The sequence below is a fragment of the Saimiri boliviensis genome, chromosome 1, assembly GCF_048565385.1.
Source record: "Saimiri boliviensis isolate mSaiBol1 chromosome 1, mSaiBol1.pri, whole genome shotgun sequence".
NCBI classification, from domain to species: Eukaryota; Metazoa; Chordata; class Mammalia; order Primates; family Cebidae; genus Saimiri; species Saimiri boliviensis.
The window spans coordinates 68,427,806-68,455,130 of NC_133449.1; the positions used below are offsets into that span (position 1 = coordinate 68,427,806).

Below are 27,325 nucleotides of genomic sequence, written 5' to 3' on the forward strand. Positions count from 1 at the left end.
TCTCCCTCCTTATGAGACTGTTAGCTGTCACTGCTTGCTGCTATCCATGTGCCTTACTGAATTAGCACTACTTCTCTAATTTGCTGCTTTTAATCTGCTGTGGACTGGATACTAGATGAGTAAGAACTGTGTGTGACAACAAAGAGCCTCTTAGTGGAGTTTGAGGGTCTTGTCAGCAATCAAGATACATGGGTTTTATATCTCTTGTTGGCACAGAAACCATTTTTTAATGTCTCATATTCTAGAAAGGTTGAGTTTGGAAGAGATAAGAGCTTACCATTTGACCCTTACTGTTAATGAAATGTGTTTATAACCATTTTTCTGAAGAGTTGAGTAGCAATGCTCAGGGACCTAACTTATAGCTGTTTTCTTTTTTGCTTATAAACCCTTCCCTTACTTTGCCAAACCTCCCTCCTCAGTCTCTGCCCCACATATTCAATGTTAGGCAGTGTTATAATATTGTTTCAGTTATTCCATTTCTATTTATGGAAGCCACACAGAGGGTTCCAGGATTGTAATTCAGTGTTCAGTGCTGGATGTGTTTATATCTCTATAGGGCCCTGCTGGAGACTCCCAGAGGAGGTTTAGTGTTGGGGACAAGAAAACTTGAAGCAATGAAATGGATGCTGGTTCCATATACTGTGTAATCTTTGGTTGATATGGAAGAAAGCGATCAAGAAGTCTTAAAATTTTATTTTGGAGATGCAAATTAATCCATTATGATAATGGAATGATTAGAAAATAAAGCCAGACAAAAAGAGAAAGTGTTACCCATAGTCCCATAGACTGGCATTGTTAATATTTTGATATTATATTACTCTTCAGGACTTTACAAAAATAAGAATATACTCCACATCATCCTCTGTAATCTGCTTTCTCACTCAGCAATAGATCGCAACTGTCTTTCTCTGTTAAAGGTCCCCGTCATCAGTTTTGGCCCATTGTTTGGAGACGTTGCAATTTACTTAACCAATTTCCTATTATTAGACATTTATGTTATTTTATAGCTATTACAAAACAGCTGCAACGAATATTTTTTAAACCTTTGAGAACTTGTTCTATTACTTCTTTAAAATAAATTTCTGGGTACGAAATGCTGGATCAAAAAATATGCTTATTTTACCTTTTGATGCAAATTACAAACTGGCCTCCAGAAAGATTAAACCTGTGTATACTTCCGTCTTGTTTATGTGGTTGGATGTGTTCCCTCCCTCCCTCCCTCCCTCCCTGTCCTCTTTTCTTGCCCCCTCCCATCCTTCCTTTCCTTTTCTTTCTTTTTCTGCCTGCCTTCTTCCTTCCCTTCCTCCCACTCTGTTTTTTATATTTATTTTATGGTGAATTTTTGTTTATGTTCCTTTGCTTATATTTCTGTTAGGGCATTTATGTCTTAATGATTTAATAGAAGTTCTTGACGTAATTAAGACATTAATCCTTTGTTATATACATTGCAGGGTTTTTTTGTTTTTGTTTTTTTTTTTTTTTTTTTTTTTTCCTATTTTGTCATTTACCTTGTTAATGGTAGTCTTTTTATAGGTATTTTAAATTTTTGTGCTATCAAGCATGTCTCTCTTTTCCTTTATGATTTTTGTTGGCAGCCATCCTTGGAAAGGCCTGAGGAGAAAGGCAGGTCCTCGATCACAGAGAGTCTGAGTCTGAAGTTTATCTTTGAGCAGTATAGGAGCCATTCATAGAGTTGCGGGGTTTAAAAAATACATTTTTTTTTTTCTTGTAGAGACAGGGTTTTGCTATGTTGCCCATGCTGGTCTCAAACTTCTGACCTCAAGCAGTCCTTACACCAGGGCCTCCCAAAGTGCTTACAGGCATGAGCCACAGCACCTAGCCCTCCATTCAGAGTTTTTCAGATGGGCTGGTGATATCAGAAAAGCAGTTTAGTTAGATTTGTGGAGGGTGACCAGAGGGAGCTGAGTCTGGAGGCAGGGCGTTTAGGAGGCTGTTGTCATGATCCAGGTTCAAGGTTGCGAGGGTCTGAGTGGCAGAGTGGTGATAGGAACAGAGAAGAGTGCAGACTAGGAACATTTTGGAGGTCATAACGTTAGGTCTTGATGCAGGCATCAAGATGTTAGGTTCAGAGTGAAGGAGAGGTGTGGAATCAAGAGTGATTCCAGGCTTTTGGTTTGAGTGCCTAACAGGGTGAGATGGAAGTGGCACCCACTGAGCTGTGTTATACAGCAAAGAGGGAAGATACAGGCTTAATGAGGGAAGGCAACGTGTTCATAGTTGGCCATGATCAGTTTGTAATGTTCTTGGGGTGTGTTTTTTTTTTTTTTTTTTTTTTTTTGAGACGGAGTTTCGCTCTTGTTACCCAGGCTGGAGTGCAATGGCGCGATCTCGGCTCACCGCAACCTCCGCCTCCTGGGTTCAGGCAATTCTCCTACCTCAGCCTCCTGAGTAGTTGGGATTACAGGCATGCACCACCATGCCCAGCTAACTTTTTGTATTTTTAGTAGAGACGGGGTTTCACCATGTTGACCAGGATGGTCTCGATCTCTTGACCTCGTGATCCACCCGCCTCGGCCTCCCAAAGTGCTGGGATTACAGGCTTGAGCCACCACGCCCGGCTGGGGTGTGTTTTAGGCATCTGTTGCTGTGTAATAAAACCTCATGGCCTAAACCAACAGCAGCTTATAATTCCTCATGATTCTGTGGGTTGACTAAGGGCTCGGCTGGACTTCTACTAGGGCTTCCGTTCATCTCATTTGAGATCTGTCAAAATTGTCTTTACTCCTTTTTTGGAGGGGGTGTGCAGTTCTTGCTCTGTCGCCCAGGCTGGAGTCCAGTGGCACAATCTCGGCCCACTGCAACCTCCGCCTACCAGGTTCAAGCAATTCTCCTGCCTCAGCTTCCTGAGCAGCTGGGACTACAGGCATGTACCATCATGCCCAGCTAATCTTTTTTGTATTTTTAATAGAGACGGGGTTTCATCATGTTGGCCAGGCTGGTCTCGAACTTGTGACCTCGGGTGGTCCACCCACTTCAGCCTCTCAAAGTGCTGGGATTACAGGCACCAGCCACCATGTCCAACCAAAATTGCCTTTACTCCTGCTACTCAGCTCTCCTATATACTTGAATTCAGCACATCCCAACATGGACTAGTGTATCACCTAACACCGTGCTTTCTCCTTAAAAGAAATACACATGTTAGAGAAAGACAGGAAGTACTATGAGTGTAAATACAGGGCTCTGCTGTTTTTTACACCCTGGAGGATGCAGCACAGTGAGAGCTGGGCAGGGGGGATGCTGTTAAAAAATTTTATTTCATTAAAGTTGGCTAAGGGCTTTGGGAAACTTGGGCAAATCATTTTGAGGAAAGATACCTGAGGAAGTTAAGTGTCAGGACATTGATTTGTTTGAAGCTGTCCATGCAGGGATACTTGTATTCAAGTTTGCAAATCACTAGTCAAGTGTCAGAAGAGTAGTGGGCTGAGGATGGAATTTAGGCTTAGCTTAGTAAGGAGAGCCCTTAAATGTGCAGAGAAGGAATATCCAGTGAGGGGAGGAGAATCGATAGACTGTAGTTTCTCGCAGACATAGGTTCCAACAAAGTTAAAAAGTTGGACGTAAAGAGGGTCAGATGTCCCAGACAGGTCAAGTAGGATAAAGACTGGAAAGTGTCCTCTGTATTGGCCAGTGGAGTGGCATTGACCTCTGCAAGAGCATTCAGAAGAGTGATGGAAACAGAATTATAGATTACAGTGAGTTGGTGAGTAGGAGGACCAAGTATAGACTATTTCTTCAAGAAATTTTCATAAGAAAAGAAAGGGAGAGATCATAGATTGGGAGATGCTTGAGCATATCAATAGGCTGATGGGAAGGCACCAGGATAGACAGAGGAGGTCGAGGAGAGATTGAGGTTAAAACAAGAGTGAGGGCACTTCCTCATGGAGCAAGTTCCCAGAGGAGACAGGAGGAAATGGAGTCGTCTTCAACTTTAAAAATTGCAATCCCATTCTTTTAGATACTCAGGCCAAAAACCTCTTCTCATCTAGTTTATCAGAAAATCCTATTTTCTCTACATTCACAATACAGCCAAAGTCCAAACACTTCTTACTGCGTTTGCTGCTGTCTCTCTGGGCCAGCCAGTCATTGGCCTGGAAGGTGGCAGCTGTTTCGTCACTGGTCTCTCCACTGCTGCCTGAGCCTCCTCAGTCTGCTCAGCACAGGAGCCAGAGTGATCCTTTAAAGTGCAGATCATCTCATGTTAGTTACTCCTCTGCTCAGAACTGTCCGGTGATTCCCTGTCTCACTCAGTAAAACTGCAAATCCTGATGTGGCCTAGAAAGTGCTATGCTCTGCCCCACCGTTTCCTCTCTGCTTTCTTATTTTACTCTCTATCCATGCTGGCTTCCTTCCTGTGGTTTCTTAAAGCAGGGCAGATTCGCACCTCCCGGCTCAGGCCTCCTGTACTCACTGTTCCCCCTGCCTGTGGAATGTGTCCCTTAGGTAGCTCCAAAGCTTGTTCTTCCTCACCTGTTTTGCTTAAATGTCACCTTCTGAGAGAGTCCTTCCCTGATCGTTCTATTAAAATTTACAGCCCCTCCCTCCCCCTAGTACTCCCTCCCTCTTCCCTGCTTCAGCTCTGCTATATAAGTTGCTTGTTTGTGTATTGTCTCTCCTCTTTGGAACTCAAGCTTTATGAGCTTTTCTGTTTTATTCACAGGCCTAGAGCCATGGCTGTCATAGAGTAGGAACACAGTAAATGTTTGTTGACTAAATGGGTGGATGGATGAATGAGATCAAGGCTGAACCTTGGAAAAGAAGAAGGAAATTCCACACTCTGAGATAGGAGATGAGTGAATCTATATGGATATAGATATGTTTGTAGTGGGAAGCCTTGGGGGTGGGATGGGAATTGAAGGCAGTAATAACAGATACTCTCAGTTTTCTGGAATAAGGAGGCAAGGTTTTCTGCCAAGGATAGTGGTAAGTATGGGGCCAAGGATACTCCTAAGGGTTGGGTTAGTCATCGAGGGGAGTGGGAGAGGGAGCTAACCAAGGACAATGAAAGGATCCAGGCCAGGATGGAGACCGTGAGGCAGTCTTGCAAGGCTGTGTGATTTGGGGTTAGGAACAGAACAGGGTGATTTAGCATTGACCCAAGGTTGGGTAGGTGTAAGGGGAGGCTAGGGGTGCACAGAAATCAAAGGAGCGGTGTAAATGGTCGACCATGGGGCCAGAATGTTGAGACAGGCCTGTGTCTAAGCAGGGAGTTGATTAGTTGGTTGAAAGAAAATGGAAAAGTCAGAGCATGGAGGACTGGATGGTCAGGCCAGAATGAAGGCCTAAGAGAATAGAAGACTTGGAGGTTGTGTCAGAAAGGGGAAGATTGACATTTAAGATTCATGTTGACGCCGGGCGCGGTGGCTCGCGCCTGTAATCCCAGCACTTTGGGAGGCCGACGCGGGCGGATCACGAGGTCAAGAGATCGAGACCATCCTGGTCAACATGGTGAAACCCGTCTCTACTAAAAATACAAAAAATTAGCTGGGCATGGTGGTGCGTGCCTGTAATCCCAGCCACTCTGGAGGCTGAGGCAGGAGAATTGCCTGAACCCAGGAGGCGGAGGTTGTGGTGAGCTGAGATGGCGCCATTGCACTCCAGCCTGGGTAACAAGAGTGAGACTCCGTCTCAAAAAAAAAAAAGATTCATGTTGACAAGGTCTAGGGCAGGTGTCCCCAAACTATGGCCGGCGGGCCGCATGCGGCCCCCTGAGGCCATTTATCCAGCCTCCCCACTGCACTTCAGGAAGGGGCACCTCTTTCATTGGTGGTCAGTGAGAGGAGCACAGTATGTGGCGGCCCTCCAACGGTCTGAGGGACAGTGAACTGGCCCCCTGTGTAAAAAGTTTGGGGACGCCTGGTCTAGGGGGTGGCTGTGGATATAGGTAATTGAGAGGATCAGAGGTCAGTGTAGTGAAGAAGGGTATAGGCTGCAGTTTAGGAATAAGTGGATTTTGAGCCCACCCAGAAAGATGGTAGGAGTTGCAGTGGAGAGAAGCCAGGATGCTACAGGCGTCAGTGAATATTAGAGACTGAGCCAGAGGGGGAAGTACAAAGGCAAGGCAGGGTGGAAGCCAGTGTAGCCACATGGCAGGAGCTCAAAGGAGCAGGAATTTTTACATGAGGGTGGAGGAGTGATGGTTTCAAGTCAACTCAGGAGAGCAAGGAAAATTCTGACCTCTTGCCCTGAGCTACTGGGGTGTAGGAAAATATGGCATCAGAGGGCTAGTGATGCAAGTGATATTGGCTGGTGCAGAATCAGGACCGAGCAAGTCCGGTGATTTATCCTTTGGCTTGATTGGGGAGCTAAGTTGTTTTTATTGTTAGGTATTTATAATTTATGGCATTTATTTGGCAGCTTAATTTCCTCTTATTAAAGGGAACCAATTTTTTTACATGTATTTTACTCATATATTAATATTTATATTGAGTATTATGTATTTATAGATCTCCTTATATTTAATCTTATGTATCTATGAATTCTTTTTTCTCCTTTGGGTCTTGGCTTTGAGACAAAAAAGACCTTGCATGGTCACTGTAGAGGCGTCTTCAGGACCTGGTTTTGAGTTTGCTATTTATATTTTATTGCTGGGAGCTCCTGCTCACCTTTCACTTTTATGCCCTCCTGGTCAGGTTGGTTGCCTTATGGTTCTTTTTTATCACTAGACGAATGATTAATTCTTAGTGAAGCCCTTCACCTCAGCGGTTGCTGAATGATGGAGGACCACTTCCCTGAATCTTTGCTCTGCAGCCCCTAGATAAAGGAGGAAGTAAGACTCTGTCAGCTAAAAAGCCTAATCTTTGAGTTGGAAATGGTTTATTCCTTGAATATTCTTTCTAGGTGTTCACAAACCAAAATGGTTAACAGAGGCCTCTCCATTAAATGTTGCCTCCTCTATACCCCTAATGCTTCCAGCTCTTCACTTTGCCCCTTCACAGGTGCAAGTATAGCATGCTGCTGGGAATGTCTGTTGACTTCTTTTACATGTGATTGGTTGTTCCTGATACATACTCTCATACATTCGAGCATGTGGCACATGCCTCTTTAGGATTTGTTGCATCTTAATAATGATTTATTTATCTGTCTTCTAAGCTGTTCCCCCTTCATCCCTGACCCAATTTGGACTCCTTGAGGGTATGATTAGGTTCTCACTCATCTTTTTATATGCTGTTAATAAGTAGGTATTTAGAAAGTATGTATTAAATTAATGCGTTAAACTTTAAATTCAAACAGCCTAACTCACACATCTTGCAAAGGAGAAAACTATGCCCAGAGGATTAAATGGCCTGTCCAAAGCTACACAGCTAGGTTAAAATGGAATTAGAATCTGTTTCTCCTCTCAAGCTTTCAGAGTTTTCTGAAAGATTAATGTCAAAACAACTAGACATGAATTGATTGTGTTCCTCAAAGTTAGGGATAATGAAATTCTTTGAAAATTCACTTATATCTTGTAGGAATAGGGGCTTTCAATCTTTCATTTCCCCTGTTATCCTGTTTAGGGGTGGTGTGATGGTTTGGAATTTTGTTGTTCTTGATTGAGATTAGAGAATGAGGGCCTAGGCACGGGGAGGCTCTGTTTTACTTGTCAAACTGGTAGGTTTACTTTTTCCTTGACCTATACCTTCAGGACATCCTTCTGTCTTGTGGGGTTAGTGGAGCTGTTACTGTGCACTAGGGATAGGATGAGGGGCCCTGGATAATCTGTGGCCTGGCAAGTGGCACAGGCAGAAAGCAGCATTTCCAGGTCCCTCATGGGTGACTTGGGGAACTTGGGGTTAGCAAAAGGACATTATAACCAGGTGCCAGAAGTTCATATATAGGTCATTTGTGGCAGGTAGGATTGGCAGGAAATAGTGAATCACACTGGCTGGTATACAAGAGATTGAAAGAGAACAAATTCTTGGTGATTGTTAGACAGCCCCTTTTCCATTTAGACCAGTAGGTCTCAATTGTGGCTTTTTTGCCCCCCAGGAGACACTTGGCAGTATCTAGAGACATTTTTGATTGCCACACCTAGGGGAGGGCTACTACAGGCATCAAAGGAATGGAGGTCAGGGATGCTGCTGAATATCCTGTAGTGCATGGGATTGGGATGGTCCTCACAACAGGGAATTTCGCAGTCCAAAGTCATAAGTGTTCAGGCTGAGAATCTCTGACTTACACCCTGGTCCCATCAGCAGTACTCTGTGATTACTTAAGTCATAAAAAAAAGTTTTTTAGTTGTACTTTACTTTGAACACTATTAGGTTTATTTCACCTTTTTCTTTTCTTTCTTTTTTAAAAATGGAGGCAAAATTCACCTAACATAATTAACCATTTTAAAGTGAACAGTTTAGTGACATTTAGTACATTAACAATGTTGTGCAGCTGGGTACGGTGGCTGGTAGCTGTGATCCCAGCTACTAAAGAGGCTGAGGTGGGAGGATCACTTGAGCCCAGAAGTTTGAGACGGGCCTGGAGAACAGCAAGACTTCATCTCTAAAACAAAACCAAAAACCAGAACCAAAAATAATGTTGTGCAACCGCTACCTCTATCTAGTTCCAAAACATTTTCACCTGAAAAGGAAGCTGGTACCCACTAATGAGTTTTTGGTACAGACAGGGTTTTGCCATGTTGCCCAGGCTGGTCTCGAACTTCTGAGCTCAAGTGATTTGCCTGCCTTGACCTCCCAAAGTGCTAGGATTACAGAGGTGAGCTACCATGCCCAGTCACTGTGTTTAGTTTGAACATAAAATTTACCATGTTAGTATTTAACCTTTGATATGGACTGGTCATTCCACAAACAGATTACGCAGTGCCGTTGAAAGCACTGCATAAATTATGATGAGCAAAACAGGTTTAGGCCCTTTTCTCCTAGAGCTTACAGTCTAGTGTAGAAGACAGACATTGAACTCCCACTGATAAGTTTTTAAGTCCCAGAAGTGAAGTTAGCTGTGAAAGTATAGGAGTTGAAGCCAGTGCAGTAGGGTTGACTGTCACAATTTCTTTCTTTGTGTAATGAGTATAGTTTTTTAAATATAAGAGCAAATTCACAGCCAAAAAGAAACAGGGAAGAAAGAAACGAAAATAAATGACGAGAAAGCAAGACCCAGGAATGAGGAGGAGGGAGGACTGGGGAGGTCCTCTTGGGAAATCCCGTGTTTCAGGTTCCTCTAGAAACTCCCCAGGCCGGTTCTTAAAACATCTTTCACTGTGGTCTGTCTTTATCTCTTGAGCCATATAGATGGGAGTGGTATTTCCATTTGGTTAAATGGTACTGGGTTCAAAAGCAAAATAATATACCTTGCCTGCCATCATCTGTGTCTCTCATAAGGATCAGATCCCAAGAGACATGAGGTCAGCTGAGTGCCCAGCAGGACTGAACTATTCTAGCCTGTGGGGCTTCTCTGTTAAGTCCTGAGAAGTGGCTAAGCTGAGGTTGAAGTCCACGTGAAAAGCACAGCACCAGTGGGCATGCCGTTTCCTTGGTAGACTATGTAAGTGAAGACCCTAGAAGAAAGGTTTTTGATGGTGCCCATGAAGAAAGAGGACAGCAGAGTGTTTTGTTTTTTCCTTGTGGTTGGGGTCACATTAATTTCTTAGGACCACAGTAACAAATGACCACAAACTGGGTGGCTTACAACAGTAGAAATTAATGAATCTTGTCAAAATTCTGGAGTGGGAAATCAAAGTGTTAACAGGGCTGTGCTCCCTCGAAGGCTCCAGGGTAGAATCGTTCTTGCCTCTTCTGGCTTCTGGTGGCTCCAGGCATTCCTTGGTTTGTGGCTTCATCACTCTAGTCCCGCTATGTTTTTGCATGACCTTCTCCTCTTCTGTGTGTCTCTCCTCTAAGTGCCTCTTCTAAGGACACTTGTCCTTAGAAGATTAAGGGCCTGCTGAGATAATCCAGGATGACCCCCATCTTGAGACCTTTAAATTAATTACACCTACAAAGACTCTTTTTCTATATAAGCTCTCGTATACAGGTTTCTGTGCTTAGGACATGGACTTTTCTTTTGGGGAAGCACCATTTAACCTACCAGAGTGCTGAAGGAGACAGGATGTTGGGAGCAAAGGTTTTTGTTTTTGTTTTCCTGATTGGGAGAGAAGGAAGCAAAACACCGTGGAGAATGGTATGACTAAATCCCTCACCTGGGCCCCTGCACTGTTGCTGCCACCCTCGGGAAGCTCTCAGCTTGAAATGCCAGCTCCACAGGGCAGGACTGGAATGGCCTGACTGGGCTGGCTTCATGAGAGAGAGTTTACTAGACGACTCCTTCCAGCTATTACACCTGTCCCTGCATGACTCCGTGTCTGCCTTTCTTCCAGGATTCCTTCCTCTTCCCTTTCTCCTTCCTTGCCTTTGTTTTCAGCCTGTTTTCTCGCCTGTATTTTGTGTCTCTTTGGTATTTCTCTCTCCTCATCATGGATAGCACATGACACAGAAGTAGGCATTTTAGTAATTTTAGCCTTTATTAACGATTTCTTTGTTGCTTGTCTTCTGAGCTGACTCATCTGATAATGGTGCTCAAAAGGAAAACCATTTCCACTACTCACATTTCTGACACCAAATCTCAGTTTTTTTCCACACTAACAACCAGTTCTTTAACTTCCTAGACACCGTCTGGGTGTCCTGCTATTTAAATTTATTCTGCCACTATTTGGAGTTAGCTTCAGATTCTACAGTTTAAGGGCTCAGTCCCCGAAGACTGCCCCCACTTCAGATGCCAATTGCAAGTCTCAGACCTCTGGTACCAACTAGGCTACAAACTGGGGGTTCCCATGAACCCTTCCTCCTGTTTGATCGTTTGCAACAGTGGCTCACACCACTCAGGGAAATAATTTATGTTTATCAGTTTACTAAAAAGGATTCAACTGAACAACCAAATGAAGAGCTACGTAGGCAAGAGATAGGGGAAGGGGCATGGAGCTTCCTTCCCCTCTCTGGGCATGCCGCCCTCCACATACAAGGTACCTCCATATACCGAGCTGTCTAGAAGCTCTTTTAAACCCCTTTGTTTATGGTTTTTATGGAAGCTTTATTACATAGGTATGATTGATAAAATCACTGGCCCTTGTTGATTAGTTCCATCTCTAGCTCTTTCCCCTCCTCAAAGGCTAGGGGTAAGATTTAAAGTTCTAACCCTCTAATCACATGGTTGAGTTCTCTGCCAGTCAGCTCCCATTCAGAAGCTACCTAGGAAGCCCAGACATTAGCCATTTCATTTGCTTACAAAAAGACACTCTTTGCATTCTGGAGAGTTCAAGAGTTTTAGAAGCTTTTGTGTTAAGAAACAGGGCCTAAGACCGAATATTAACAAAAGATGCTCCTATCACCCCTACCACTCAGGAAATGACTACAAGAGTTTTAGGTGCTCTGTGTCAGGAATCGGGGCAGAGACCAAATGTATATTTCTTATTGTGTTGCGGTGCTTTAGCTTGGAAGTGATTTCTCCTCTTCCTGGGGTCTTGATCATTGGCCCCATGGTTAGGGGTGTGATTCTAGGAGCTGCTGGAATTGCACAAAGCCTGTGCCTTCAGATGCTTGCATCTCAACTTCCTTGACAAGATGCCTGTCTTAAAGCAGGCTATTGGACTGGGAGGTGATGGGCCTCCTGAGACCTTGAATTACCCACTTACCCTGAATTTTCCTGGTCTCCCCAGATCTAGAGCTGAGGCCATTTCACATGGCTAAATTGCTTTGTTAAAATGTCGATTACCCCTAAGGTCACAGACACTTCTAAAGGTTCAGAAGCCTAATCAACACTTCTCCAGATAATACTTTAACCTTAACCAAAACATAAAGTTGAAATCGTAGTAGAGTAGAGGACACAGAGCCTTTGAAGGCTTTAACAACTGGGAGATTGTCATTGACTTGCTTTCTATAAACTGGCTCATGTTTTCCACCTTGGTATGAATGTACCAGTTTTTCATTTTCCAAGGAATGGCCTGCCTCCTTAGACAACATTGAGATTTCCTTGATAAAACTTAGACAGCACATGGTTTACAGTCAAATGGTAAAGGGGGCAAGGGCCATAGAGAATATACTAGAAAGAACTTTTATCATAAAATATCAAACAATGTGAAAACATTCTTCCCTAGATAATGATTCAGAAATACAACTGTTTTCATTTTCTGGTCAAACGCGTAGAGCCAGCGGTGCCATTCTCACAGTCATCTTCATAATAATAAGAGCTGACTTTTAGTGCTTATGGAGCAAGTGCCTGTTGGAATTATCTCATTTATCACCACAGCCCTATTGTTACCTCATTTTACTTCTGAGAAAGTTTAAACTTCGTGGCAAGACAGCTTGCCATAAAGTTGTCTACTGGTAGGTAGAAGGACTGCTGACTCTAAACCCAAGCCCTTTTTAAAAGTTGTGGTAAAATACATAATATAAAATTGATCATTTTAATCATTTTTTAGTGTACAGTTCTACAGCATTAAATACATTCACATTATTGTGCACTCACGATCCACCATCCCTCTCCAGAACTTTTTGACCATCCCAACTGAAACTCTAAACCCATTAAACACTAGCTCCCCGTTCCCCTTCTCCTTCCAGCCCCTGGCAGCCACCATTCTACTTTCTGTCCCTATGAATTTGCCTACTCTAGACACCTCATCTAAAATGGAATCATAGAGTATTTCTCCTTTCATGAGTGACTTATTTCACTTAGTACAGTGTCTTCAAAGTTCATCCATGTTATAGTGCATGTCAAAATGTTCTTCCCTTTTAAGGCTGAATAATATTACATTGCGTGTTCATACCACAATTTCCTTATCCATTCATCTGTTGATGGATGCCTGGATTACTTCTACTTTCTGGCTATTGTGAGAAATGTTGCTCTAAGCACGGGCATACGTATATTTCTTCAAGACTCTGCAGTCATTTCTTTTGGGTATTGTATTGGGGTTCTCCAGAGGGACAGAACCAGTAAGGTATGTATATGTATATAAAGGGAAGTGCATAAGGGAGAATTGGCTCATACAGTTATAGAGCAAAGTCCCATGATAGGCCATCTGCAAGCTTGGGGAGAGAGAAGCCAACAGTGGCTCAGTCTAAGCCCGAAAGCCTCAAAACCAGGGAAGCTGTCAGTGCAGCCCCCAGTCCGAGGCCAAAGGCCTAAAAGCCCTTGGGAAGCCACTGGTGTAAGTCCCAAAGTCTAAAAGCAGAAGAATCTGGAGTCTGATGCCCAAGGGCAGGAGGAGAGGGAGCAAAGTGGCCTGCATGGGAAAAGAGAGAGAGAGAGAGCGCGCGAGAAGGCTCCCCAAGCCATTTATTCCCCTTCTTCTGCCTGCTTTGTTCTAGTCACAATGGCAGCCAGTCGGATGGTTCCTACTCACACTGAGGCTGGGTCTTCCCCTCATAGTCTGCCAACTCAAATGTCAGTCTCTGGCAACACCCTCATAGACACACCCAGAAATAATGCTTCACTGGCCATCTAGGCATCCCTTAATTCAGTCAAGTTGATACCTAATATTAACCACAACAAGTAAATACCCAGAAATGGAATTGCTGGATCATAAGGTAATTCAGTGCTCAGTTTTTTTAGGAACTGGCATACCATTTTCCACAGCAGCTGCACCATATTACATTCCCATCAGCAATGCATAAGCGTTCCAATTATTCCACATCCTCACCAAAACTTGTTATTTTCTGCTGTTTTTTTTTTTTTTTAATAATAGCCATCCTAGTGGGTGTGAAGTGATAATCTCATTGTTGTTTGATTTATATTTCCCTAATGACTAATAATGTTGAGCATCTTCTCCTGTGCTTATTATTAGCAATTTGTATATCTCATTTGTATATCTTATATGGAGAAATGTCTATTAATAGTCCATTGTTAATTTTTCTAATAGGGCTGTTATTGAATTTTAGGAATTTTTAGCATTTTCTGGATGTTAAGCCCTTATCAGATGTATGATTTATAAATACAGTATTTTCTTCCATTTCATAGATTGCCTTTGTACTCTTTTGCTAGTTGTCCTTTGATACTCAAAAGTATTTAATTTTTGCTGTAGTTTCATTTGCATATTTTTGCATTTGTTGCCTGTGCTTTGGTATCCTATCCAAGAAGTCATTGCCAAATTCAGTGTCATAAAGATTTTCCCATATGTTTTCTTCTGAGGGTTTTGTAGTTTTAGCTTTTATGTTTACATATTTGATACATTTTGAGTGAATTTTTGTGTAGTCATAAGGTAAGAAGGGGTCCTTCTTTTTTTGCATGTGGTGTCCAGTTTTCCCAGCTCCATTTATTAAAGAGATTATTGTTTTCCCCTTGAATGATCTTGGCACCTTTGCTGAAAAATCATTCGACAGTATATGTGAGGGTGTATTTCTGGGTTCTCTGTTTTATTCTACGTCTGTCTTTATGCCAGTACCACACTGTTTTGATTACTGTAGTTTTGTGGTAAGTTTTGAAATCAGAAGGTATGTGACCTCTAATTTTGTTCTTTTCCTAATTGTTTTGGTTATTCAGAGTCCCTTGAAATTTCTTATGGATTTTAGGTTGGATTTTTAATTTTACTGGGATTTTATTTTGTTTTGAGATAGAGTCACCCAGAATGGGGTGTTGTGGCATGATCTTGGCTCACTGCAACCTCCACCTTCCAGGTTCAGGTGATTCTCCCACCTCTGCCTCCCGAGTAGCTGGGACAACAGGCACCCGCCACCATGCCCAGCTATGGGGTTTCACTATGTTGGCCAGGCTGGTCTTGAACTCCTGACCTCAAGTAATCCATCTGCCTTGGCTTCCCAAAGTGCTGGGGTTATAGACATGAGCCACTGTGCCTGGCCTGTTTTATTGGGATGGCATTGAATTTGTAGATTGCTTTGGGTAGTATTGCTATCCTAACAATAAGTCTTCCATTCTACATACACACAGGATGTTTCCTTTTATATGTGTCTTCTTTAATTTCTATCAGCATTATTTTGTCATTTTCAGTGTACATGTCTTTCATCTCCTTAAATAAGTTTATTCTGTATTATTTTATTGTTTTTGATGCTGTTGTAAATGAAATGGATTTATTTCCCTTTCATCTTGTTCATTGTCAGTGTATAGAAATGTAACTGATTTTTGTGTGTTGATTTTGTATCCTGCAACTTTGTTGAATTTATTATTTCTAAGAGGGTTTTTGCTAAGCTCAAGCTTTTAATTTGCCATGCTTTTTCTCTGTCCTATACTGTTAAAATTAATCTCTACCTCATTTTTATCTTCTGAGTTCTTGAGAAATTTGTTTTGCTTTTCCATTTTGATTGTATAGTCTTCAATTTACTGTTCCTTCCTTCCATTACTATTTAAATCAGCATTCAGTGTTTTAATTTCTATTCAGTCTTTTCTATTTCAGAAATCCCTTTTTAAAAAACGACTTACTTAAGTATCATAGTTATACTGACTCCTTAAATCTTATTCTGAACATAGTTTTACAGCCATCACCATAATCTCATGGGAGATGAATTCTTAGATAATTACGAGTCTCTGTCTTCTTCATATTCAAATGAAGGAATAAGGGGAAATTTTAGGTTGGCTGAATTTACACTGGCTGCCAGTGGCAGACCCAGCCCTCAGTGCCACTCCCTCTGCCAAGCTTTTGGCCTCGGCAAGGAGCTGGATGGGTAAATGTCTGCTCAAGGATCTGAGGAAGGCTGTTGGTGTGGGCCTTGGCTTGTGTTACAGCTCTGTGCCTGCTGCCCTAGTCTTCTTATGTGTCCTGCAGGTGCCGCCTGCATTTATTGCCAGGATACATTGCTTCTTAGAAAGCTAGCTGGGCCTTCTTTGGTCCTGCTCCATCTTGACTATATCTAGCAGATATTCCTCAAAATTCTAGGCAGGTGGGATGGCATCCTTCCTGGTTTCCAACTCAAATGCAGGTTTTTCTCTATTTTTGTTTTCCTATAGTTTATTTTAAAAGGACCTGGGGGCAGGAGACATCTGTTCCCCTATTGCCGTTGTACCCAGATGTCCTATATGACAGTTCTTTGGACCAACTCCACCTGATGAGATTACCAGGCTCTTCCCCCTCCCCGCTGTAGCACATGTGACTGCTCACAGCAAGCTGAGTGGTCGTGGCTGATCTCTAGTCTGCCCACACCCTGGATGATCCAACCACTGGCCTGATTGTTTGGGCTAGAGAAGAGAGAGCTTTTCCTGTATCATTACTTCATGATTCAAGGAAAAATCAATTTAAAAAAATGACTGAGTTAAAAATAGGTTGGCTTATTATATTTGTAATCTAGAAGGGTTTGATGATATATTCCCACCTCTTGATGGCCATGTTTAATAGATTTTGCATCCTGGTAGCTAGCAGTAGTTGTTATCTGTATTTGATAAGTTATTTTATTCCAGAGTACCATTTTGGGGGCTTGTGGGAGTCAGAGAGAGTAACCAAATACTCATGGGAACGAAAGGTAGAAGAGATAAAGCGTTAAAGCATCATCAGAAATCAAGGCACAGTCTTTCCTGTTTCTTACAATGCCATACAATGACTCCTCCTCCTATCTCTACCTTACTGAGCTCATTTTCTAGTAGTCACCTGCTCTACCCTTCTGTTTAGTCCATGAGTATGCCAGGTGTGCTCCTGCCTGTCTTTCCCTCTCCCTGGGGTACTCTTCCTCCAAATAGCCCCATGCTATGCCTTCTCATCTCCTTCACAATTTTATTTATATACCACCTTCTTGGGGATCCCTTCTCTGACCCTTGATTTAAAATTCTCCACCCTCTTTCCCCACTTAAGACTCCTTGTCAAACCTTCTTGCTTAATTTTTCTCCACAGCACTTATCACAATCTAACATTTTTTTTTTTTGAGACAAGGCTGGAGTGCAGTGGTGCAATCTCGGCTCACTGCAACCTTTGCCTCTTGGGTTCAAGCCATCCTCCCACCTCAGCTTCCCAAGTAGGTAGGACTACAGGCACACACCACTATGCCTGGCTATTTTTTTGTAATTTTTGTAGAGATAGGATTTCGCCTGGTTGCCCAGGCTGATTGATCTTGAACTTGTGAGTTCAAGCATTCCTCCCGCTTAGGTCTCCCAAAGTGTTGGGATTATAGGTGTGAGCCACCACACCCAGCCTCTAACCTACTTTTAAATTAATGTATTTATTTTATGGCCTGTCTTCCTGCTTGAGTGCAAGCTCCTTGAGGGCAGAGATTTGTGTCAGTTTTGTTTAGTGCTGTATCCCAGTGGCTAGAGAGGTGCTTGACATGCAGTAGTCACTTTGTAAGCATATATTGAATGATCAATGATTGGTGGCTTCTAGTGTCCTTCCACGGCAGCAGGATGATGTATGTCTGTTCCAGATCACTGAGTCTTAAAATGTTTTTAAGTGACCTGCAGATTTTTTTTTTTTTTTTTTTTTGAGACGGAGTTTCGCTCTTGTTGCCCAGGCTGGAGTGCAATGGCACGATCTCGGCTCACTGCAACCTCCGCCTCCTGGGTTCAGGCAATTCTCCTGCCTCAGCCTCCTGAGTAGCTGGGATTACAGGCACGCGCCACCATGCCCAGCTAATTTTTTGTATTTTTAGTAGAGACGGGGTTTCACCATGTTGACCAGGATGGTCTCGATCTCTCGACCTCGTGATCCGCCTGCCTCGGCCTCCCAAAGTGCTGGGATTACAGGCTTGAGCCACCGCGCCCAGCCGACCTGCAGATTTTTATCCTTCATTCATTCATTCATTCAAGAAGTTGCTGTGAGCCAGACATTGAGGTACTAGTCTATAAGTTTCATCCTCAGTGAGCCAGACATTGAGGTACTAGTCTATAAGTTTCATCAGGACATATTTATCTTTGCATGTCCAGCACTAAGTGCAGCAAGTGACAGAAGTACAAGAGAAGGATTTGTGAAAGTCTGGAATCAAACTGCTGAGATCTTGTGAAGACAAAAGTGAATAGTATACATCCCTGTGTTCAATTTGTTCATGGTCAAGTGGGGAAGACATGGACAGACAAGAATCTTGTGACTTGAGTGCTGTAAGAGAGGGATTGCAGAGATGGAAAAAAAAGTTGCTTGGGGGATGGTAGAGATCAGGAAGCAGCTGTTTGTAAATATGACATTTATGCTTAGCCTTAAAGATGGTTCTTCTGAGTGAAAAGCAGGGAGAGAAGATTAGACATAGGAATGTGAGCAAAGATACAAAGGCAGGATGGTGCAAAGTGTGTTCCTAGGACAGTGAGTTGTCCTGTGTAGCTGGAATAGTGAGTTCATAGTGGTGGAGGGGAGGAATGGTCTGAACAGTCACTCTTGATTGTATCCTGAAGGCCTTGAATGCCACAGATGAGGTCTGTGAACTTCCTTCTGTAGGCAGTGGGACACTGATAAAAGTGCCTGCAGAAGAAATGGAAAACATTAGTGGTTGGCAGGAATTAGGGGCAGAGTTGGGACGGGGGAAGGTAGGGGAGGAGAATGACTATAAAGAGACAGCATAAGGGATCTTTGTGATGATGGAAAGTTCTGTAGCTTGACTGTGGTTGTGGTTACACAAAGCTACACGTTATAAATTTACATGCAACTACACATACATGTGCATATGAGTGCACGTAAAACTGGTGTAAAACATCCTCAGCATGTTTTTAAAGTCTCTGCCTCAGTCTGGAGGTAAATAAGTAAATAAGGTCTGTGGGTTATGTCATTATCAGTTTCCTGGTTTTGACATTGTACCGTAGTTATGTCGGATGTCACCATTGGGGGAAACTGGATGAAGGGTACATGGGTCTTCTCTAAACTGTTTTCACAACTTTCTGTGAATCTATACTTAATTCAAAATTAAAAGTTAGAAACAAATGCATAAGAAGGAAAAGGCAGAGCAAAGAGAATGGTTAGAGTTTTCACTAATTTAACACTATTTCATTGTGAAATGCTATGTTCAGATACCATGTAAGATGCTTAGGAAGCATCTTTTTCAGAAATTACAAAACATGGTGCTTACCCTTGAGAAATTTGTTGTTGAATGGAGGTGGGATGGCATCTGTTTCAACATACAGTACTTCAACAATTTGCGTAGTGATCATTCTGTGTGCTGGCTTTTAATAGTAAAGGTAGGTACACAGCAATGTGAGAGCAAGGAAAAGGGGGACAAACTGCTGGGGTGGGGAAGGCTTCATAGCGACACAAGGACTGGGCTGACTCCTAGGGAAGAGTGGGAGTTTGTATGGCACATGCTGGGGCTCTGTAAAAGCCCAGAGACATAAGGCTGAAATTAGTGGTAGGAGGAATTGAGAGTAGGGAATGGATTCAAGAGCATTTTGGAGAAGCATTGATGCAAATGTTGAAGTACTGTGTGTTGAGACAGAGAAGGAAGAGTCTCAGGTGACTGAAGTTTTCAGCTTGACTGACTGCAAGCATGGTGACTCTATTAGCCAAAATTTAGAGTCTAGAAGGGGAAAGGTTTTGACTAGGGTATGTTTAGTGTGAGGTATCTGCGGGACTCTCTGCAGAGAGGCAGGGGTGCAGTTGGGGGTGTGGTGGCACCCGGGAAAAGCAGCGCCAGAGCTAGAGATGTATTGGACCCTAAGGTGCAGCCCCACTGGACTGCTTGCCACTTCTCCAGTCATCCTCAACATGTTTTTAAAGTCTCTGCCTCAGCTTGGAGTGTTCCTCTCTTCCTTCTCCATCTAGTGAAATCCCACCCCAGTGTCAGCCCGCATGTTCCTTCAGTGTCTTCTTCAGAATAGAGGTAATGGTTTTGAACCTTGCTACCTTGGGGATTTTTTCCGCTGATACTGTGGTGGGACAAGAAGATAAGAGGTGAGTTAGCAGTGTGCATTTGGAGGCATTGAGCCCTAGAGGAGGAGAGGAGCAGTTGGAGAAGAGAAGCAGCATGAAAGCAACGAGGCCACACAGAAGCTCCGCTGCTCAGCCCCTGCAGAGCTGCCCACCCAGAATTAGACATGACCAGGAGAAGAAATAAGCCGTGAGCTAAATTGTAGAAGATCATTACAACATGAAAGATAAGCGTTCACTCTACCTCACCCCAGAGTTCCATCTACTATGTAAAGCTGCCTGACATTGAGTGGTGTCTGGGCAACCTGATTAATTTTTAATATTTGATTCTCTGGTGAGGTGGCTGGGCATTGACGTGCATCAAAGGCAGCTTTTGTTATTATGAAATTGGTCAAAATAATACCGGAGAGTCAGATTACTGCACCCTTAAGCTCTGATTGTTCTGAAGGGATGAGATCAGATTCTCTAACCTGGTTTCAGAAGGATCTTTGCCTTTTGCAGGGAAAGTTATTTGGAACTGGAGGTGGGCATGCTTCCTCTTGGATTCTGTATCTCTTTTATTCAAAAATGCCTTATTTTCCAGCCACAGATAGAAAACAGCATCGGTGCATCAGGCTTCCAATTCTGTCTATGACTCAAATGATGTCTGACTTCTGAAAACCTGCTGCCAACTCCTGAAACACCAGACAATTTAAACACAAATGTTCTCTAAATAATATGTTTCTTACATTATGTAGAGTCTCCCAAGCAGATGATGATTTTAATTCTGCACAGTATCTCCTTAATTCTCTAATTTCCCCATCTTTTAAATTGTATACCTAAATGTTCTCTCTTAAAATCTTATTATTTTTTTTAACCCTCATCTTTCTAAACAGAGCCCTTTGTAGCTGAGGATGGATAGTGTCTGAGTGGTGAGAACCTACATGTGAGGAGAGCTGCTCTGAAGTGACTCACATGTGGATTTTCAACCTTCTGGAGTGATGGCTGGTTAGGCAGGAGGGGGAAGATCGTGGAAAGGGAGGCGATAGTGTGGACTCCATTTTATCAGTAGTACGCTCTATGAGAGTCCACAAGCTAGCAGAGGAATTGATGGAGGCAGGTCCTGCCTTTTGTTGTCAGAATGGGGTTTTCTCTCTCTCTCTCCTCGGTTTCTTGCTTCCTGGCTCATGATCTACCTACCTATAAAGATGCCTTCACAAGCTGGAAAGACCCTACACTGATATGGACTGTGAGGCGACTCTTCTACCCACTTCTGCCTTACTTGGAAATTTTTACAATAATCATGGTTACTTTTATAATCAGAAGAGTTACAAACAGTTCCACTGGAAAAATAACATTTAAAAATCAGGAAAAGAATGTTCAAATATTGAAAATGCCTCTTTATTGAATTTCTAAGTCTATTCCATAAGTGATAAATTATTTTAATGCATTTCTTGATATGTGTCTATCCCTCCATCCATTCACCCTTACTTGTTTGAACCAACCTGATTTTGCCATGGTGTCTTATTCTTTTAATATGCTGCCTGGTTCAATTTGCTAGTAATTTGTAAATGGGATAATACATAGTTTTCTTTTCTCCTATACTGAATGCCAGAGTTTTGGTATTAGGGCTGTACTTGCTCTGTAAAATAAATGAGGAAGCCTTTTATGTTTTTCTGTTGCTGTTTAAAAGTTGGAAATAATAAATATCATCTTGTTTTGGTGAGCTTAGTTTGTGTGAGGCACAGTGATTGGAACCCAGATCTGCATAGCTCTGAAGTCTTTGCTCATCCCGTTTGTCACTGCAGCCCGCGTCAAAGGAGGAAGGCCAGCCTTGGAACCCTGAGTCTCTGTGGTCAGGAGTACCTCAGGGGCTGGACTTTTCACTCATCTTGTCCTTTTTTTTTCCTTAATTAAAAATTTCATTTTGAAATAATTTCAGTTACATAAACAGTAGAAAAGTGACACAAAAGATTCCCATATACTCCTCACCCAGATTCACCAATGGTTAATATTTTGCTACATTTATTTTATCATTCCATCGCTATTAGCTTATATTTCTGAGTTATTTGAAAGTCAGCCACATAATATATACTATCCCTTTACAATTACGTATAGTATATAATTAAATATTTTAGTGTATATTTCATTAAAAAAAAAAAACAAAAGACAAAGCATAGATGTCACAATCAGGATATTAACTTTGATATAGACTGTTATCTAATCTGTTTATTCAAAATTTACTGATTGTCCCAGTCATGCCCGTTATAGCAAAAGAAAAACATTTTCCCCCAGTCCAGGATTTAATCTAGGATCAAACATTGTATTTAGTTGTCATGTCTTTTAAATCTCTTTTAATCTGTAACAGCTCCTTAACCTTACGTTGTCTTTCATCACCTTGACATTTTTAGAGTACAGGCCAGTTCTATGCTGTAGGATGTTCCTTCATTTGAGTGAGTTTGTTATTCCCTGTGCTTAGATTTAAGGCATGTGTTTTTGGCAGGGATATGACAATGATGTATCTTTCCTGGTGCGTCATAACAGCAGGCACCTGATGCCTACTCCTCCCTTCACTGATAACCAACCTTAATCACCTAGTTAACTGGTATCTGCCAGGCTTCTCTACTGTCAAGTTACTATTTTTCACTTTCTAATTGTAAGTATTTTGTGGGGTGATACTTTGTATATAAATCCTGTTCTTTATCAAACTTTCATTTACTAATGTTAGTATCTATCCTGTCTTTTGAAGCAGCAAGGTCGAATGTGCAAAGTGAATATGGACTCTACCCCTTGGAGCTAAAATAAAGCCAAGAGAAAGTGAGCCATTCAGTCCATTTAGGCAGAGAAGCCATATATGTATATATATATATATATATATATATATATATATATATATATATATGTTTGGTTTTTTTTTCAACTCACTGCCTATGGTCTTTGAGTTTTGTCTTTGCATAGGTTAATTGAAATTTAGTCTTAACTCTTGCAAATAGTGATTGGCTGTAGCAAATAGTGATTGGCTGTAGCTTGTAACCTTTGGGCTCCTGTTTAGTCACCCAGGGCTCAAGATAGGTCTAACCAGTTTATTCTAGTCATAAGTGCCCCTTGGGGCTTTGGCCTATGGGCCTGTTCTATCTTTGGCTCTTTGATCCTTTGTCTTTGCTTCTAAGATGCTGTCAGTCGGAGCCCCAGTAAATTGTCTCTGTGCTGAATCACCTGTAAACAAGCATTGCTTCTGGCTACAGACTCATCAGACAACTCTCTACTGAGCTCAGTTACACAGCCTATGCTATCTATGCTAAGGCTGCAGTTGTATGAGTCACACAAGTAGTTTTTAAAATGTCTGAGAGTCCAGAACTGTGTATAATATGAAGAAATAATTAAAAACACCCAGTGGTATACTCGGGCACACCTTAGCTATTGCGGGTTCTGTTCCAGACCACTACAATAAAGCAAATATCGCAGTAAATTGAGTCACACAATTTTTTTGGTTTCCTAGTACATATAAAAGTTATGTTGGGCCAGGCGTGGTGACTCACGCCTGTAATGCCAGCACTTTGGGAGGCCGCGGCGAGCGGATCACAAGGTCAGGCGTTTGAGATCAGCCTGACCAACATGGTGAAACCCTGTCTCTACTAAAAATACAAAAATTAGCTGGGCATGGTGACGGGCACCTATAATCTCAACTATTCGGGAGGCTGAGGCAGGAGAATCCGGGAGATGGAGGTTGCAGTGAGCTGAGACTGTGCCACTATGTACCAACCTGGGCAACAGAGCGAGACTCTAATCTTAAAAAAAAAAAAAAAGTCATGTTTACACTATACTATAGTCTACTAAGTATGTTAAGGCTACTAAGTGTTGAGTCTAAAAAATTACATACCTGAATTTAAAACTACTTTATTGCTAAATAGGCTAACAATCATCTGAGTCATAACAATCAGTGAGTCATAATCTTTTTGCTGGTGGAAGGTCTTGTCTAAATGTTGATAATTGCTGACTGACCAGGGTAGTAGTTGCTGAAAGTTGGAGTGATTGTGGCAATTTCTTAAAATAAGACAATGAAGTTTTCCACATCCATTAACTCTCATGAAGAAGGGGAAGAGTTGTCTGGAGTATGTGATGCTGTTTGATAGCATTTTACCCATAGTAGAGCTTCTTTAAAACTGGAATCATCCCTTCCAAACCCTGCTGCTGCTTTATCAGCTAAGTTGATGTAATTCTAAATCCTTTGTTGTCATTTCTACAGTGTTCACAGCATCTTCACTGGGAGTGGATTTCATCTCAAGAAACCACTTTTTTTTGACCATCCATAAGAAGCCACTTCTATCTGTTTAAATTTGATCATGAAATTGCGACAATTCAGTCACATCTGCAGGCTCCATTTCTAATTCTAGTTCTCTTGCTATTTTCACGTCTGTAGTTGTTGCTTCCTCTGTTGAAGACTTGAACCCCTCAAAGTAATCCATGAGAGTTGGGATCAGCTTCTTCCAAACTCCTATTAATGTTGGTATTTTGACTTCCTCCCATGAATCACACATTTTTTTTCCTTTTTTCCTCTTTATTAATAAGCTGATTGAGGCTCGTTATTCATAAATAATTGAGGTTTTTCTTGCTTTAATTCTTCTCTATATTACCACAGTAAAATGTTTAACAAAGTCCAAGAGATTACTGATACACAGTAACCTATGACTTTATATTAATGGGACTATCAGTAAGAACCTGATGAGTGAAATAGCTGGAAAAGCATCAAATGTAGAGTGATTTGCTATTCTATTTATATAGTATGGAAACTGTCATAACATTTACAGACCCAGAAAATTTGAAGTAATATTGAATAATAATTGATAACTCTGAAGTACTGCAACATCATGAAAGACCTTCTAAATGACCAAAAACAGATGGAATTTTGTTTGGTATAACTTCAGTGTTTTTTTTTTTTTTTTACACAGAACTATGTATATTTTTAAGTTGGTAATCCACGTAAGTTATACACAAAACCTTTAAGTGACTAGATTGTTCAAGAAAACTCTGCATTGCTTTCTTATTATAGACTAATGAGCTTATAATTCACTGTCACTCTTTTAAGAAATATTAGTCTATAGACATGTTCAAATTGTTTGGTCTTATTAGTTTCATTAGCAAAAACCTCCAATTCCTTTATATTTAATTCTTTTGAATATCATCTTTAAAGAGCCTGACTCAAATTTTATCAAAATAAATCACAAAGTTAATCCTCCAGTTTCTAGTCTGTGAGTTTCAGTTCAGTGTAAGCTAGTACACGGACCTCCCCATGAATTTTCCACAGTACCAACTTTAACACTTTCCACAAAGTGTCATGTCCTTCTCTAGGCTTTTGGTAGAAGTGAATAATGGCATGTGGCATTCCTTAGCATAATCTACCAAAAAGTGATGATCTCCTTAAAGGAAAAACCATGGGCTGCAATCACACATCTGAGTTGACAGATATCCAAGTCAATTCATCACAAAAAGAAAAGGGTGGGACGCAGTGGCTCAATCCTATAAGTCCAGCACTCTGGGAGGCTGGGGCAAGTGGATCGCTTGAGCTCAGGCGTTCAAGACCAGTCTGAGCAACATAGCTCAGGACCCCTGTCTCTACAAAAAATACAACAATTAGCTGGGTGTGGTGGTGTGCACCTGTAGTCCCAGCTACTTGGGAGGCTGAGGTGGCAGGATCACTTGAACTCAGGAGGCAGATGTTGCAGTGAGCCAAAGTCACACCATTGTACTCTAGTCTGGGCACTAGAGTGAGAACCTGTCTTCCAAAAAGGAAAAGAAAAGAAAAGGTTTGTGTCTTCTGGAGTATGAGTATGCACCATTAAGAAATTCAAACAGATCCCAACATAAACATTCAAACTTAATGGGTTTTACATGACTCATCATTTATAGATCCTTTGCACCAACCCTCTGGACATTATATAACCCAACACACTGCAGTATGGAGGGAACACCTCGTTCCTTCTGGTATAAATTATGAGGTTTTTGGTGAAATCCTCTGTAGTAATAATTATCACTTAGAGGATAATCTGTGAAAAACTTCTCTGGTTTCAGTTTAAAAGATACTTTACTAAATTTCCAGTAATTGATGGAAACATTAGTGTCTGTATTCATGATGTACTTGGCATTGGGGCAAAACTGAGTTACCCACCTGAATGCCATAATAATTTTCAAGGTCAGGTAATTATGTGTATCCAAAACATCTTGTTGGATTATGTCACCATAAAGAATATTCACCCTCTAAGCACAGCGCTAACATTTTGTCTTCCCTTTTAGACATAATGTAAGAATCTCATGTCTCCGCCAACACTTTTTTTTTCATCCCAAGTAGCTCCAATGGCCTGTCTGGCTTTCACATTTGAGGGGTGGGAGGTTACGGGGATGACGAGAAATGGCTGGTTGGTTGGTTGTTTTTGAGACAGGACCTCACTCTGTCACCCGTACTGGAGTGCAGTGGCATGATCATGGCTCACTGCGGCCTTGACCTTCTGGACTCAGGTGATCCTCACACCTCAGCCTCCCAGGTAGCTGGGACTACTGGTGCATGCCATCATCCCTGGCTAGTTAAAAAGTTTTTAATATTTTTTGGTAGAGATGCAGTCTCCCTGTGTTGCCCAGACTGGTCTTGAACTCCTGAGCTCTAGTGATCCTTCTGCCTTAGCCTCCCAAAGTGTTGGGATTACAGGCATGAGCCATCCCACTGGGCCCAGAAATGGGTTTTGATGAGAGCAGTTTGAATGCTCTCCAAGTGTGAAGTGAAGGTCTTGTCTGTAAATTTTCTCATACTCCAGAACCACATCGAGTTTGCACGTTCTGTCACATTGTAGTGGGGAAGGCTGAGGTACCACATCACAAGGAAACTCAGGAGCAATAGCAACCGGACTCCAAGGTTCTTCCTCTTGATTAATTTCTTGTCAATGAAAAGACTTTCAGTTTCACCACTTGAGCATTTAGAAGTATGTAGTTTTCAAAAATAATGCTACCAAAAAAACAGAGAATATCAGATTGGCTTAAAATTCTGCCGTATACTGCTTGTAAAACACACACTTGTACAATTTCAGATGAGATTAAGGTACTAGCTAAAGTTTTTTCTTTTCTGTATTCCATGCTTTAAGTAAAACACTCAGATTTGCTGTGAACACTATGAAAACAGGAAAAAAAAAAAAAAGACATGGTTTGGTAATGTCTCCCATGGTAGCTTTTCCTAACAAAACAGCCACCTCCTAAGCACAGGCACTGGAAACACCCTCACCTGCTGCTCCCCCACCACCACGGCAAAAACTCCCAGCCACTTCCTGGGGGCGACAGAAGGCAGTGCACCCTGGGACAAGGCAAGGTGGCCAACATGCAGCTTTAGCCTGGGCTCACCACTGTGTACCCCAGCACTCTTCCATATCACCCATGGCCCCACCGGGCCCCTTCTCCAGCACTCACCTGAGCAGGGAACCTGTAGTCGCAGAGGCCCACTACCTGGGGCTTGGTGACTCAACTCCTGCCCTGCTCCAAGAGGCATGAATGGTCTTAATGATATCTAAGATGGTGAGTCCTTTCCAGAAGGTTTTAAATTTACTTTGCCCAGATCCACCAGAGGAATCTCTTATCTGTGGCAGC

The 27,325-nt window shown here is 42.0% G+C and overlaps 1 protein-coding gene and 1 pseudogene across 10 annotated transcripts in view; one reads left to right on the forward strand and one right to left on the reverse strand.

Annotated features, from left to right (window-relative positions):
* AAK1 (AP2 associated kinase 1) overlaps window positions 1–27,325 on the forward strand; it is a 191,059-nt gene that overhangs the window by 30,125 nt on the left and 133,609 nt on the right. The window lies entirely within an intron of this gene.
* Window positions 18,202–25,973, reverse strand: LOC120366347 (UDP-GalNAc:beta-1,3-N-acetylgalactosaminyltransferase 1-like; annotated as a pseudogene).